General features: G+C 42.1%; 1 protein-coding gene and 1 long non-coding RNA gene across 5 annotated transcripts in view; both read left to right on the forward strand.

Annotated features, from left to right (window-relative positions):
- ATG7 (autophagy related 7) overlaps positions 1–14,754 on the forward strand; it is a 342,261-nt gene that overhangs the window by 234,470 nt on the left and 93,037 nt on the right. The gene's annotated exons all lie outside the window — the stretch shown is intronic.
- Positions 627–12,392, forward strand: LOC132678847 (uncharacterized). The gene is made up of 2 exons (XR_014137277.1): positions 627–8,808; positions 8,846–12,392. It is a non-coding gene; the product is annotated as an uncharacterized LOC132678847 (long non-coding RNA).

The raw sequence follows: 14,754 nt of genomic DNA on the forward strand, positions 1-14,754 counted from the left end.
CCACCCCCTCAGCCATCAGTTTTTTCTCTGTTCCTTTGATTTTAATGTAAAGAAGAAGACAAGCTGGGTGCATTTAAAAACAACCCAAGACTTCTGAGTCGTTAACCAAAGACAGAATCTTTTGAAAAGGGCAGGTCAGGTATAGGTGCTTGATCAAATAGGAGTAAAGGTAGACATTTGTAGGTCTGATCAGCACATGGGATGGAGCACTGGGTAGCATCTACCCAATAGAGTTGAACCCAAAGGGAAATGATGAGCCTTTTGGCCTGAATATCCCACTGGTACAAAGGGCCTCTGCTAGCTAATATGCATGTGGCTGTTGTGCCCAAGAGGAAACACTGAGAATTCTGCACTCAGCGTGTTTGTTGTTGGACTGTGGGTAACTGGAAGGCAGACAATAGATTTTACTTAAGTTTGTGATTGCAGCACCTGGAGTGAGAGCTCATACCTAGAAAATACACTAAAGGGTCTTTAAAAAAAAAATGAATGATATTCAATTTATATAAAATATCCAGAATAGGAAAATCTACAGAGACATAAATTAGATTGGTAATTGCCAGGAGCTGGGGGCGGGGGGTGGGCGCAGTTGGTGGTGAGTTAGGGGTGGAGGGAGAGTTGGGGGAAGATCAGATAATAACTGCTAATAGATACTAGGCTTCTTTTGAGGATGGTGAAATGCTCTGGAATTATATTGTGATAATGGTTGCACAACTCTGCGAGTATACTAAAATCACTGAATTGCATACTTCAAACAGGCAAATTGTATGTTTTGTGAATTATATCTCAATAAATTTCATTTAAAAGTGAATGGGAAGGTGAAACAAAAAAAGCCCACTAGACATCAAGCATACTATGGTAGGGAAAAGACTAGGGGCATTCTGAAAAGGAAATTATCTCATGCCAGTTTGAGCTACAACTAGAGTCCTTTGGAAGTTAGCCCTTGAGGACTGGAGAACCAGTTGACTAGCTTACACAGGCTTGAGATCCATAATAAAGAGCATTTTAAAGTTGAATCACCTTAGAGTTGAAAACTTAAGATTGGAGGACTGAGGTTTACTGGGTAGAGCTGAACACTTTTCTAGAACAGCAAGTATTGCAGATACTAGTGTTCAGACCCATTCTGTTTAGTATTTTTTTGTGGACAGTAAATCTCTTAGTTTCCAATAATATTCCACAGTTCACCAGCATTCAATAAGCACCTACTTTGTGCCAGCTGGCAAAACCTGGGAGGCTCAGTTCTTGTGCATGAAATGTGCACGGTCTCCGGGCCCTGCAGGCACAGTTCCATTCTGGTAGGGATAGGCCCACTGACTGCTGAACTAAGCGATCTGGTAAAACCCAGAAAGGATATTGCAAACAGCCCCTCCTTTCTTACCAAGCATAGAGTATCTGCAGCTCTGTCCAACATGCCTAAAGAGAGCCACACTGCAATGAGAAGATTCACTGTACAGTGGAAGGAGGGTGGTCAGTTTGATGTTGAGGGGGCTGAGAGGTCTCAGGATTCCCGGGCGAGAGCATAGAGAGTCACGGGCCTTCTTGCCATGGGGCCTGAGCACTGAATGTCCCTGAAGTGCAGAAAGTCCTGTCCACAGCTTTATTGACTTTTTTCCCACCTAGAAACAAGCCAAGAAGTTTCAGAGTAATCCAGAATCATCTTCACAAAAGATAATACCAGAAAACTCAGAGGGATAAAAAGATATGCTTGCTAAAAACACTATTTCCCAGCTTCGGCTGGCCCTTGGAGCCAACAAAAGCAAAGCCTCATCAGTATTTAATGAGAGAGAGGGAACAGCTAGAAAGGGGCGGAGAAGTAGACAGAAGGAGGCTATTTAAAAGGCCCTAAAGTGCTGCAGCTGTTTTGGCTAATTTTTCTCATTTCAGTGATGTTCCAAGCTCTTTGTCTTCTCTGTGAGGCGAATTCATTTGTCTCTCTCATGAGTCATGCTGCCCACAAATAATCTCTCTTGGAGTAGCCCTTATGAAAATAGACAATTCACATTGCATTGTGTGAATTGGCAGTTGTGTGTCCCTTCCCTGGGTGGGCCACACTGTGTCTGCTCTGTGTGCATCCACACATGTCAGGACTTCTAAGGTCTAGCACGCCCTCGGTGTGCTCAGTGACAGTGGGGCACAGAAGGAGACATCTGGACTCCCAGATGGAGGCAAGGAGGGAAGTCTGCAGACAACAGTGCCTGGTCAGCTGACTGCTCCCTCCTAAAAGTTTCTAGATTTCATAGATGTTACTCTCTCCACAAGGATTTTATAGGAATTATCTGTGAAAAAGTAAACATCAGAGGAAATTCTGTGTAAATAAATATTACTGTCATTTAAACCTGGATCTTGCAAATTGAGCTTGTCCTTTTAGGTAGTATTTTCTTTACTCTCTGGCCAGCAGATCTGACCAACCAGCATTTTTCTTTAAGATTTCCCTAGGGAGACTCTGAGCTCTTTAGAGAGTACAATGGGTCCCTTTTGTGTTTGCTGCCTAGCAAAATTTCTTCTTCCCTAATAATCATCTTGGTTTTATTCTGAGAGACCATGTAGGTGCTTTTCTGGTGGAGTTGGCTCCCCCTTTGGCTCAGGTAATTGTAGCCCAAGTCAGTCAATACATCATTTTCCCCTGGCCATGATGATTGGTACAGAAATGGGCATCTGACCCAGTCATTACCAATGAGATCTAAGGAGACTTTGGCTAGAAGGCTGGGGTCAGGGCTTGGAGCTTTGCCAGTGTGAGCTCTGGGGGGTGGGGGGTGGGGCAGCTCTCTAGTGATTATGAGTGGAGAGCCAGTTTGAGCTTGGAGACCACACATGGAAGAGAGCCGAGTCTAACTGAGGAGGGAGAGGGCGAGGACAAGGACGGTCATGGTGTTATCCTCTAAGCCTTGAGCCAAGCTGCCCTGAAAGCACCATTATCCTGGTCTTTCCAGGCATGTGAGCCAAAAAGTTCCCGTTTGGCTTGAGTTAATCAGGGTCAAGTTTGCTGTCACTTGCATGAGTTTTAACTCATTCAGGGGCACTGTTTCACTCATACCCAACATCTAGCAGAGTGCCTGGCATGTAGAGGACGCTCAGTATGTGTTTATTTATGCACAAATTTTCTTTCAGTTGAACAGATGTTTACTGAACACTTATGAGGAACAAATGTATTGTTCTGGATCCTATAGGACTGCACTGTCCAAAATGGCAGCCAGAAGCCATATGTGGCTCTTTAAATTTAAGTTAATGACAATTAGGGGTGCCCGGGCAGCTCAGTTGGTTAAGCGTCTGACTTTAGCTCAGGTCACGATCTCACGGTTTGTGAGTTTGAGCCCCGTGGTGGGCTTGCTATTGTCAACACAGAGCCCACTTTGGATCCTCTATCCCCCTCTCTCTGCCCTACCCCCCACTCTCGTGTACTCTATCTCTCTTTCAAAAGTAAATAAACATGTAAAAAATATATATATAGGGACACCTGGTTGGCTTAGTCAGTTGAGCGTCTGACTTCACCTCAGGTCATGATCTCACAGTTCGTGGGTTTGAGCTCCACATCAGGCTCTGTGCTTACAGCTCAGAACCCAGAGCCTGTTTCACATTCTGTCTCTCTCTGTCTCTCAAAAATGAATAAACATTTAAAAAAAAGTTAAATAAAAATAGTAAATTAAATTAATGACAAATAAAATTAAAACTTCAGTTCCTAAATCATACTATCCACACTGCAAGTGCTCAGTGCTCCTCTTTTGGACAGTGCAGATACAGACATTTCCATCATTGCAGAAAGTTCTATTGGACGGCAGTACTGTAGAGAATACAAACATACATAAGACTCAGACCATGCTTCCAGGAAACTATATTTCCAGGAAACATTGCAGATGTTTGTTTTGAAATGATCAATAGCACAATGTACAGAACAATAGTCTGACCTATTGAAAAGAGTGATTTATGAAAGATCAGCTTTATTTCTCTCACGTATAATTATGTATAAATTCTAATGTAGTAGTGTGACGAAAAAATTACCATATAGAGCCACACATTATACAAAATGAGGTATATATAAATGTTCTTTCATGCAAGAGGAACTAGCATTTACTGGACCTGAACAACCCGAAGGTACTTAAAATGCCTTGTTGACTTTCGGAGACTTTTCAGGAAATAAGTCATTGATTTTTAAGTGGAATGTCACTTGAGTAGTAAAGTCCTCAAATTTCTCACAGAGTTCGTTCCTTCTCTTTACCAGTAAGATTTGCATGTGCCAAGCCATAACGATGGTGATGCTAAAATAGCCTGGTCCAGAGTAATCAGTTTCTGGCAGGCGGCTCCCAGACATCCGGTGAGCCTCTTCTGCTCTTTGATGTCCCACATCCAGTTCACCACCCTCTCCCTCAGAGTAGGGTGCCTGAAGCATACATATTCTGACTTCTGCAGTACTCATTTTGAAGAGATGCGGAAGTGGCTTCTCCATAGTTCCCGACTCCGGGGGCCTCCATTTCTCCTAACAGCTGTGGGAGAGACTGACAGAGAGGTTGTCAGCATACTGTTCGTTGTTAACCTGGAAGCCAGCAGCACTCACAGAGCTGAACAGATTCTGCCCTCACCAGGGGCTCTTGTCCACCCCTCTGATTTCACCCATGCTGGCCACAACTATATCTTCAGCCTCATGTCTTTAATTCCCTCAGTGAAGTCTCCCACCTTAACCAAACCAGTTTACTCAAAGTCCTAGAGCATCTGTGTCCTTGGGCTTGTACTGCATTCCTATCTATCCACCCTACCTCCAGTTAAGGATTTCTCCTCAAAACTTAAATACCTCTTTCAATCCACCCAACCCAGAAATTCTTTATCCCTCCTTTGAGCCTCTGCGGTATTGTCTGTACTATTGGTTTTTTTTATAACAGCTTTATTGAGATGTAATTCCTGTAGCCTTCAATTCACCCTTAAAAAAAAAAAACAAAACAAAACAATTCAATGTTTTTTTAAAAAATATTCAGAGTTGTAGGGGCGCCTGGGTGGTTCAGTCGGTTGAGTGTCCGACTTCAGCTCAGGACATGATATCACACTCCGTGAGTTCAAGCCCCACATCGGGCTCTGTGCTAACAGCTCAGAGCCTGGAGCCTGCTTCAGATTCTGTGTCACCCCCTCTCTCTGCCCCTCCCCCGCTCATGCTCTGTCTCAAAAATAAATAAAAACATTAAAAAAATTTTTTTAATATTCAGAGTTGTACAATTGTCACCATGATCTATATAGAATATTTTCATTACCCCCAAAAAGAAACCCTGTACTCTTCAGCAGTCAGTCTTCATTTCCTCCATGCTCGCTTACTCCCACCCCCCAGCCCTAGGCAATGACAAATCTACTTTCTGTGTCTATAGATTTGCCCTTTCTGGACATGTCATATAAATGGAATCCTACAACGTGTGGTCTTCTGTGACTGGCTTCCTCCACTTAGCATAATGTTTTCAAGGATCATCCATGTTGTACTGTGTGTCAATACTTCATTCCTTTTTTAAGTCAGGTAATTTTCCATTATATGGATGGACCACATTTTGTTGAGCCACTCATTTGATGGGCATCTGGGTTGTTTCCATTGGGGGCTGTTATGAACAATTATACTGTGAACATTTGTGTACAAGTTTTTAGGTGAACATACATTTTCATGTCTCTTGGTTATACACGTAGGAGTAAAATTGTTGGGTTATATGGTAATTCTGTGTTTTTTACCTTTTTAGGGACAGTATGATAGATTCTGATACTTAAATCCTGTGATATTTAGTTTATCATTATTACATTTTGCCTTCCTTAGGAAATTTAAACCTTTGAGGGCAGGGGAAAAAAAGCCTTATTTTTTCTTTTTTTATTTATTCCACCCAGTACCTACCATCATGTTCACCTAACAATAACAACAACAATAAAACACAGTCACTGTTAAGACATGAAAATGTGTTGGAAAGGAGTAGAGACTTGTGACATTCTCTTCCTTGTTTGATCCTAATTTATGTCCCCCTTTTCTGTGACTGCTGCATCTCTATTCTTTTCTAAAGTATTTCGTCTCCTGGAGGTCCGGGTAGTGGAGGTGAACTACCTGCAGATGGTCAGCGTACAGCACCCCAGAGGTCTGCACGTTTTGAGGGAAATGTGCTTTGGGGCACACAAGGAAGCTTCCAACCTGTCTCCTTGCAGACAGCACTGTTCTCTGCTGCTGAGAAAGGTCCGCTTGTGTGGAGTAATAAGGTACCTCCACGAAGCAGGGCTTCACAAGGTCTTTCTGCGTGTCTCTTGCCAATAATTAAAACATGTAAAGACATGATAAAAGCCATTAAAAGGAAAAAATACCTTCCTGCTTTTTTCTGCCTTGATCAAACCCTATGAAAACAACTTTAGTAAAGGAGAGGAAGGGTGCCAAGTTTATAAAACAGAGGCCCTACATCTGTCTTTGGGTCCACCATGAGGGGCTTAGACCGGAAGTGTATTTTCCCAAACTTTTGCCGGCAGGAAGAACTATACTAGACGGCCTTGTGGGTAACTGGTTGTTTTCTCAGTTGGTGAAATCACTGGGTGTGTTAAGCAGCTGGTCTGGAGCTAGTGGGGCAACAATTCTGTCTGGTTGTCTAGCAGCAGATGGCAGCTGTGGGTGATGATCGGCAGAAGGCAGAAGGCTGAAGGCTGCACTTCCCAGTCTGAAAGACAAAGTGCAAGTCAAAGAGAAATGCATCTCATTGGGACCTAACTGGTCTTTCGTGAGCCATTATCAAGAGTTCTTACAGTGCCTGAAAGAATTGATCTCTACCCAGAAGTTAAGGCAACACCAATAGAAAACTATACTAGTCCAGTGATGACAGATAAATGTAATTTGTGTGCCTCACTTATCAATTGCTTATGGCCACATGGAAGGCTGTGTTGGGAAGGATTTTTGAGGCCAATTTCAGGCTCAGCAGGAAAGATGGTCATATACTGAATTAGTGGTGTCTGTAGTGAATACCTAAGAGATTAAGAAGTAGCATTTGTATTGAATAGTTGCCCTAGACCTTGAGCTCCTCGATAACCAGGACAGTCTGTCTAGTCTCAGAACCTGGCTTATAGGAAGTCAGCAGTAGGGATGTACTGGTTGAATAAGTGATTTAATTTCCTAGTTTTGGAATTGGCCCATAATTCTCAGTAAATGACACATGTTAAATGCCTTAACAGTAAATGAATTTTTTGCAACAGAGATATTTCCCAGAGAACTTTGATTTTCATGGAGCTCTTGCCTTGATGTTTTCAAAACAGCTTTCCATTTTGCTACAATGAAACAATACATTTCAAAAGGTTTCCATTTAAATTGGCTACTCAAAACAAATTTCCTCATTTTCCATTTCAGTGGCCTAAAGAGGCATCTTGGTATTTTAGAAAGAATACCAGCCTAGAATTCAGATTTGGGTTTTACTTACAGCTCAGCCGTGAACATACTACGTGACCATAAGCTAGTCACTTCTCCATTTTGGGTCTTAGTGCCCTCCAAAACATTAGACAATTGAAGTCCGTGAGCTCTTTGATTCTGTGAATCAGGATAGAAGATGAAGAAGAAAGGGAGTTTCAACAAGATTATCTTACTCTCTTCAGCCTAGCTGATTTGCTTCTCTGATTTCAGCTTTCCTTTCTGTCCTAAGAGCAATGATCTTAGGGTAAGGAGGGGGAATGACATTTTTAACGATGATCACTACAGTGAAGGGTCCACATAATGAAAGCCTTATCTGATGTCTCTGCAGAATGTTACATGAGATTTGCCCTATATTCCAAGATGATTATGGTGCACATGTTGCATAAAAATAAAATGTATCATCTCAGACAAATGTCTTGGCTGACATTCACCAAGGATCTAACAAATAAATGTTTTTGTATTTATATATATCCTGCCTGATTCAAAAAAAAAAAAAAAAGATTTAAGAAAGTTATGCTCAATACCATAGAAATAATGAAGCCTAGGGGCACCTCTCTGGCTCTGTAGGTTAAGCCGCCAACTTTGGCGCAGGTAATGATCTCACAGTCTGTGAGTTCACGCCCTTCACTGGGCTGTGTGCTGACAGCTCAGAGCCTGGAGCCTGCTTCAGATTCTTTGTCTCCCTCTCTCTCTGCCCCTCCCCCACTCATGCTCTGTCTCTCTCGCTCTCAAAAATAAATAAACATCGGGGTGCCTGGGTAGCTCAGTCGGTTAAGCATCCAACTTTGGCTCGGGTCATGAACTCGCTTTCGCGAATTCAGGCCTGTATCAGGTTCTGTGCTGACAGCTCAGAACCTGGAGCCTGCTTCAGAATTTGCGTCTCCTTCTCTCTCTGCTCCTCCCCTTCTCGCGCTTTTTGTCCCTCTCTCAAAAATAAATACAGATTAAAAAAAAATTTAAATAAATAAATAAATGTTAAAAAAAAATTAAAAAGAAATAATTAAGCCTAAAAACCTTTAGAATGAGAAAGGACAAGAGCAAAGTTGTTTTGTTGTTGTTGTTGTTGTTGTTGTTGTTGTTGTTGTTTTTAAGCCATTATTTTAGGAAACTTAAACTAAGGAAAGCTTCCAAAGTTGAACATGAAATGTAACTTCCTCGTTCCTGTCAGTCAGAGCAAAGAGGGAGGTAATGGGCTACCTTGTTCTCCTTATCTGACAATAGCCAGGGTTAATTGGCTTTGGAGAAAAAAAGGAGACTGCAAGCACAATTTGTTATCCTTCCATGCTTGTTCTAATAGCCTCTTATCAAAGCAGTAGCTATCAGTTAATAAAGAAACTACCGGAATGTGAACAAGAGTGCCAACATAGACCAAGCCTTACTTCTCTGGTTGTTTATCAGACTGTAGCTAGGCCACATATTTAGTAGCTGATGCTTACTCTTACGGTGCTTATGTGCTAGGTAGCTGATGCTTACTCTTACGGTGCTTATGTGCTAGACACTGTTCTAAGTACCTTACCTATATTAATATATGAAATTCTTCCAGTAGCCATGTGAGTTAGGAACAGTGCTTTTAGATCTGTGATCTTAACCACTGCAGCATACTGCCTCTCCCATATCTGAAATCATGTGGTGATTTAACTCACCACCGGTTACACAGCTCAGCTCCCCAGGGATGAGCCGTCTCAGCTCAGAATGTTTCATTTACAGCAGCAGTAATCACTTACAAAGTAGACAGTTGCAGTGCTTCATAACTGGTTTGCTTTCTGAGTTAACTGGGTCTTTTCACATTGTTTTAAGGTGGCATCTTGAATTCCAAAGAGCAGTGTAGGCTTTCTTGAGCATTCCTTTGTCCATCTCATTACTGGGGTGCAGAGCACTGTACGTCAGCCATGTGTCTTCTCATTGTCAGGTATCTTTAGTCTACATCAGGCTTGCTAAATCAACCAGCTCCAGCTGAGCTGGAGCAGAGGAGGTGGCTGCCTGGAAAACTGTGTTTAGAAGGGTTTGCAGGCCTGGTTCAGATGTGATGAGAGAAAGGTTCATGACTGAATAGTAACATCTGCCATGGGCAAGCACAAGTGTATGTCTTTACCATCCACGATCTAGGTCAGGATCAGAGGTTCCCTCCGAACTGCGTGGCTTCTGAGGTTATTTTTCCTTCAAGAGGAGAACAGGCTGTAGTGATTCACATAATTCATTAATTCATCCTACAAAAATTTATTAAGTCCTGCTTTGTACAAGACACACATTAGAAAGATGAATAAGTCAAAGTTTCTATCTCCACAAATTTTCTTCCAGAGATCTATAAATTTTAGCAGTTTCTATACAGTGAGATAATAAGCATTCTTAGAAAGTACTGTTGGAGCACAAAGGAAAGAGCTGCTGTCCATGCCTGGGCAGGGTGGACAGGTGCCAGTTAATATAAATCCTAACTCAGTTCCCATGTGTGAGCCTGGAAGGGAGTGTGTTTTGAGAGCCACCTGGCATCACCAATGTCCCCCATTGTTTTTGTTACTATCATATTCAGAATACATACACCACCCCCATTAGTAAGGCATTTCTTTTGAGTCGCAATGCAGTGGAACACCCGGGAAGAGAGAATGAAACTAATTTTCATCAAGGGAGCGCCTGGGTGGCTCAGTTGGTTGAGCGTCCGACTTCAACTCAGGTCATGATCTCGCAGTTCGTGGGTTTGAGCCCCACATCAGGCTCTGTACTAACTGCACAGAGGCTGGAGCCTGCTTCGGATTCTGTGTCTCCCTCTGTCTCTCTGCCCCTTCCCTGCTCATGCTCTGTCTCTCTGTGCTCTCAAAAATGAATAAACGTTAATAAAAAAAATTTTTTTTTAAAAACTAATCCATCAGGTTGGGTCATTATTTTACAAGTATAGCTCTGAGTATGACCTTTGGGTAACATGAAGCCAGGGAAATAGGGAGTCAGTACTGGACAGGTGAAATAGGACACTAAAAGGAAAAATCAGGAATGCCAGGGATGAGCCAGCATTGGCATTTTCTCCCAGGCCAGTTCTGTGTCCATTGGGAAATCCGTTCTCTGCAGACATATGGAAACTACGGGGAACAGTGGTTGGGGTCAGAAATGGCATCACTGGGGCTGAAAAGCCCCAAAGTCATTTTGGAGCTAATCTTTGTATTTAGAAAGAGCTTTGCCCTAATCCTGTTTAGGATTTCTGTAGCCTGTTCCCTTAAGAGAAGTCACAAGGCTTTCACGTTTCCCTTCTCAGTGCCTTGTGAAGACAGGTACATAAAATCCCCACTTGCAGGTGAGGAAGTTGAATTTGTGGTGTGAGATTACACAGTGATTGAGCAAAGTCTCACAAGTGAGCGCTTCCTCTCTCTTACCCCCACATTTGCCTTTAAATTTAATGCTTAGAATGGTGGTTTTAAGAAAATAATAAAGCTTTATATTGTATTTAATCATCAAAAAGCAAAAGATTAAAACCAAGAAGACACTTTAGAGATAATCTTATCCAATTCTCTTGTTCCAAGATGTGGAATCTGAATCCAGGGGACATCTCCCAGGAACTTGAAGGGTCCAGCCATTAAAAGCTACTCAGTCCTCATGGTTTCTGTTTCTGACTGGAAGCCACTGCCTTCAAGAGCTGTTTATGAGCCTCTGCTTCTCCTTCTGGGACTCAATTTAAGGACTTCTGCTGGGTCCCTGCCCTCAGTTTGCATCTGGGTTCAGGGCCTTCCCGTCACAGTTGTTAAGAGCCCTGACCCCACCCATAGATTTCTGTCCATTTATCAGAGTCCCACCATTTCTGTTACAACTGCTAACTTCAGCTTGCAGCAACAAAAAAAAACAGCTTTTGCAGTTCAAAAAGACTCAGATTGCTGACTGAAAGCATAAGGTCTCCCTTTCAGGTGTTATGTACTAGTTCTACGCCCTTATCTGCTTCCGTCTGCTTCCGTCTGCTTCACCTTGCACTGAAGGATCTCTTTCTTGCCCCTTATGAAAGGTCATAAGAAGTAGACAGTGCCTCCAATAACCTGATGCTTCCCTAAGTCCCCTAAACCTTTGGCCTCACTAAACCGATTATTTTACCGCCTGTAGCAGCAATTGGGAATTTTTCTGCCCGAGATGGGGGGTTTCTTATGGCCTCACCTCCCACCTCATCTCTTGCTTTTCTGCATTTAGACTTGCTCACTTCCAGCTCCCCATTCCTGGTACCGTTTCTGAATTATTCATGACCCTGTTGGTTTCAAGTGAAATAGACCCAACTTGAATTACCAGAGACAAACAGAAATACTGGAGCATTGCACACAACTGAAAGAAAGGTTAATCAGGCACACTTTGGGAAAAGCCGCAGTTCAGGAGTAACAGGAACTGGGGTTCTCCCTGCAGACAGGCTTCTTCCGTAAGACAGGAAACATGGCTGCTGGCAGCGCAAGGGCCTCCAAATTCATAGCTACAGTCACCCCACATGGATTTGCCTCTCATGTCCCAGATTCAGAACCGAGAGCCCAGCTTGGGTCTCTTGCTTTTTGGGGGGCTAGTCAAGTTGGGCCAGAGAGGCAGGGTCTGGAGCGTGGTTAGCATGGGGGAAAGAGGCAGTCCCCATCAGAAGGTGTTTGCTGTTACCAGAAACTCCAAGGGAGCTGGGCTTTCAAAACTAAAGGTGTCTGATACAAACCTGAGAGTCCATCACAAGAGGAATGACTCAGAGCAGGTTGGAAAACAAGAGGCATAATATGCTTTTTAAAAAATACTATATATTCAATAAAGCTTTCCTAACCAATTTTCCCTTAATTGACTCTCCTGATTAATTAACTGTGCACTCTCTTGTTAAAGCCTTATCTGGTACCAGCAGAGGCTGGATGCTTCCAAATAGTAGTCTGGTTTCTAGAACACCTGCACATTTCTGCTCCCACCAGTTGAGGGGTATGCCTTCCAAAACCTGGGAACGCCAGATGGACTTGTAATTACACTGTTTAATGAAGTATCCTCCTAATGAAAAAACAATGCAAAAAGGAAGTTAAGAAAATCAGGTTTGATGCAGAAAGAATTGAGGACAGCCAGCAGCTAAAAGCAATGGCTCTTCTGCAGTGGGGGAGAGGGTTTTACCTTTTGTTCAGAAGAGGTTCTGGAGTCTCATCCCCTGTATTGAAATTCTAGCTGTGTTACCTTGGGCAGTAGCAGCAGCATCTTGAGACTTAGTCCTTTATTGTAAAATGGAAACAGTAACAACTTCTTTGGGGGAACTGTTAGGATTAAGCAAGATGATGTATTTAAAGCACTGAACACATTTTTTGGCACATAGGAAGCACGCGACAAATGAGAGATCTTGTATCATCGTCATCATCTGTATTATAATTATTATTAACAGCCACTACTTGAAGGGAGACACATATATTGACACTGTTTCACACCTAGTCTTATGTTAAATGGTATAATGAGAGGATTTTATTTCTATTAAAGAATTTAATAAACATTTCTTTTAATAACAATCAGAGGTGATTGCTTAACCAGAGAGCAAATTAATTAAAATTAATTAACCATTAATTTTTTTAATATAAAAGGAAACCTCCAAAAAGTTCTAGAGATACATGAAAACCTGACTTATTAGGATGAGTCTGTAGCAAGTCCATCCTCCTTTCCAAGTATGTTTGGTTTTTATAAAAAAAAATTTTTTTTTTTAAATGGTTAAGCCAGGGGAAAAAAATCTGAAAGCAGGGGAGATAATTAGAAAGTCTTCATGTAGCTTTAAGGAGCATCTTTGTTGCAGCAGAAGCCATGTTGCCTCTATTCATAACTCTGCTTTCTGGACCAGTATTCTAGAAGTTGGTACTTTCTTTTCATTTGTGTTTTTCACAGAGGGCAGCAAAATTTAGTTCTAAGTATATTTCGGGCATCTGGATTCTAGTCAGCATTTCTGGCTCTGTTTTAGAACCTAAAGTCTGCGGCTTATTCCTAATGTGGAAAATGGAATAATCCCCCAGGCACAAGAAGAAGAACTCCAACATTCAGGCTGCCGTTACTATAGCGAGACAGTGCTACAGACATCACAAGACTTGTTATACAAGGAAACATGATTACAGCGGATTAGAGAAACTTGCCAGAGCCTTGAAGGATTTATTGGTTTTTGAATTCTGAATGAGACATAAATATGTTTTTTCCCCCTTAATTCTGGACCCCATATGGAGAAGGTGAGAAAATTCTTCAGCAAATTCTAGAATGCTTAGCTGCTAAAGATTGGTTGGGTATCATGTCCAAGTCATATTGCAAAGGGCATGAATGCTTGCTTGGCAGAGATGCAAAACAGTCACTCCTTTCTGTCTGCACTGCCAAGTTAGTTACTGCCCTGTCTCCCACTGGGAGAAAAATGTAGCTCCTTGGGGAGTCTTCTGTAAGGCAGCATGGTGTAATGGAAAAAGCAATGCACTCAGAGGCACGAGGCCTGGATTGCAGCTTCTGCACTCCTAAGTGCTGTGATTTTCAACAGGTTACTTAAACTCTCTGAGCCTTAGTGTCCTTTTGTCAAATACGGAGATAGTAATTCCCATCTCAGAGGGTGGCATTGAGGATTAAAGTATGTTAAGTATCATGTAGGAAATCTCAAACGTTAGTTGCATTAGCATCAAAATGTCAGCCTGTAGTACACACATGTGAGTTCATGGATCTCAGAATTTTGCTGATATCCTAAAGGGAGGCAGTTAAAAAATAAGGATTATCTGTCATCTTATCTATTCTCCAGATTCTTTGGTTTCTCTGGAAGCTGAAGAGATAGCATGGGATAGTGGTTAGGAACAGCTTTGGAATCAGACAGACCTAAGTTTAAATTCACTACTTGCTAACCGTGAAGCATTGAACAATTCACTTGACGTCTGTTACCTTAGTTTCCCCATCTGTAAAATGGATATAAAATAGTACCTTAACTGGGTTGCCTAGGTGGCTCAGTGAGTTGAGCATCCGACTCTCAGTTTTGGCTCAGGTCAAGATCTCACAGTTTCATGGATTCGAGCCCCAATTCGGGCTCTGTGCTGATGGTACAGAGCCTACTTGGGATTCTCTCTTCTCCCTCCCTCTCTGCCACTCCCCTGCTCACGATGTCTCTGTCTCTCTCTAAATAAATAAACTTAAACCTTTAAAAAAAGATAGTACCCCAACCATTCTTTATCCCGTTGTCCTATTTTATTCTCTGTATGGCACTTATCGCTATCTGAAATTATTTGTGTTGATTTCCTGCCTTCTACTCCATCCCCCACTCAGATCCCCATAAGGGCAAAGACTTTATATGTGTTGTTTACCACTTTACATGTCTTGCCTAAGATAGTGACTGGTACATTATTGTTATTCTTTTCAACTTTAACTTCTGTTTTTTAAAAAATTCCCCTCCCAGTATCATG

This window comes from Panthera onca, chromosome A2 (assembly GCF_046562875.1).
Source record: "Panthera onca isolate mPanOnc1 chromosome A2, mPanOnc1 haplotype 2, whole genome shotgun sequence".
In the NCBI taxonomy this organism is placed as follows: domain Eukaryota; kingdom Metazoa; phylum Chordata; class Mammalia; order Carnivora; family Felidae; genus Panthera; species Panthera onca.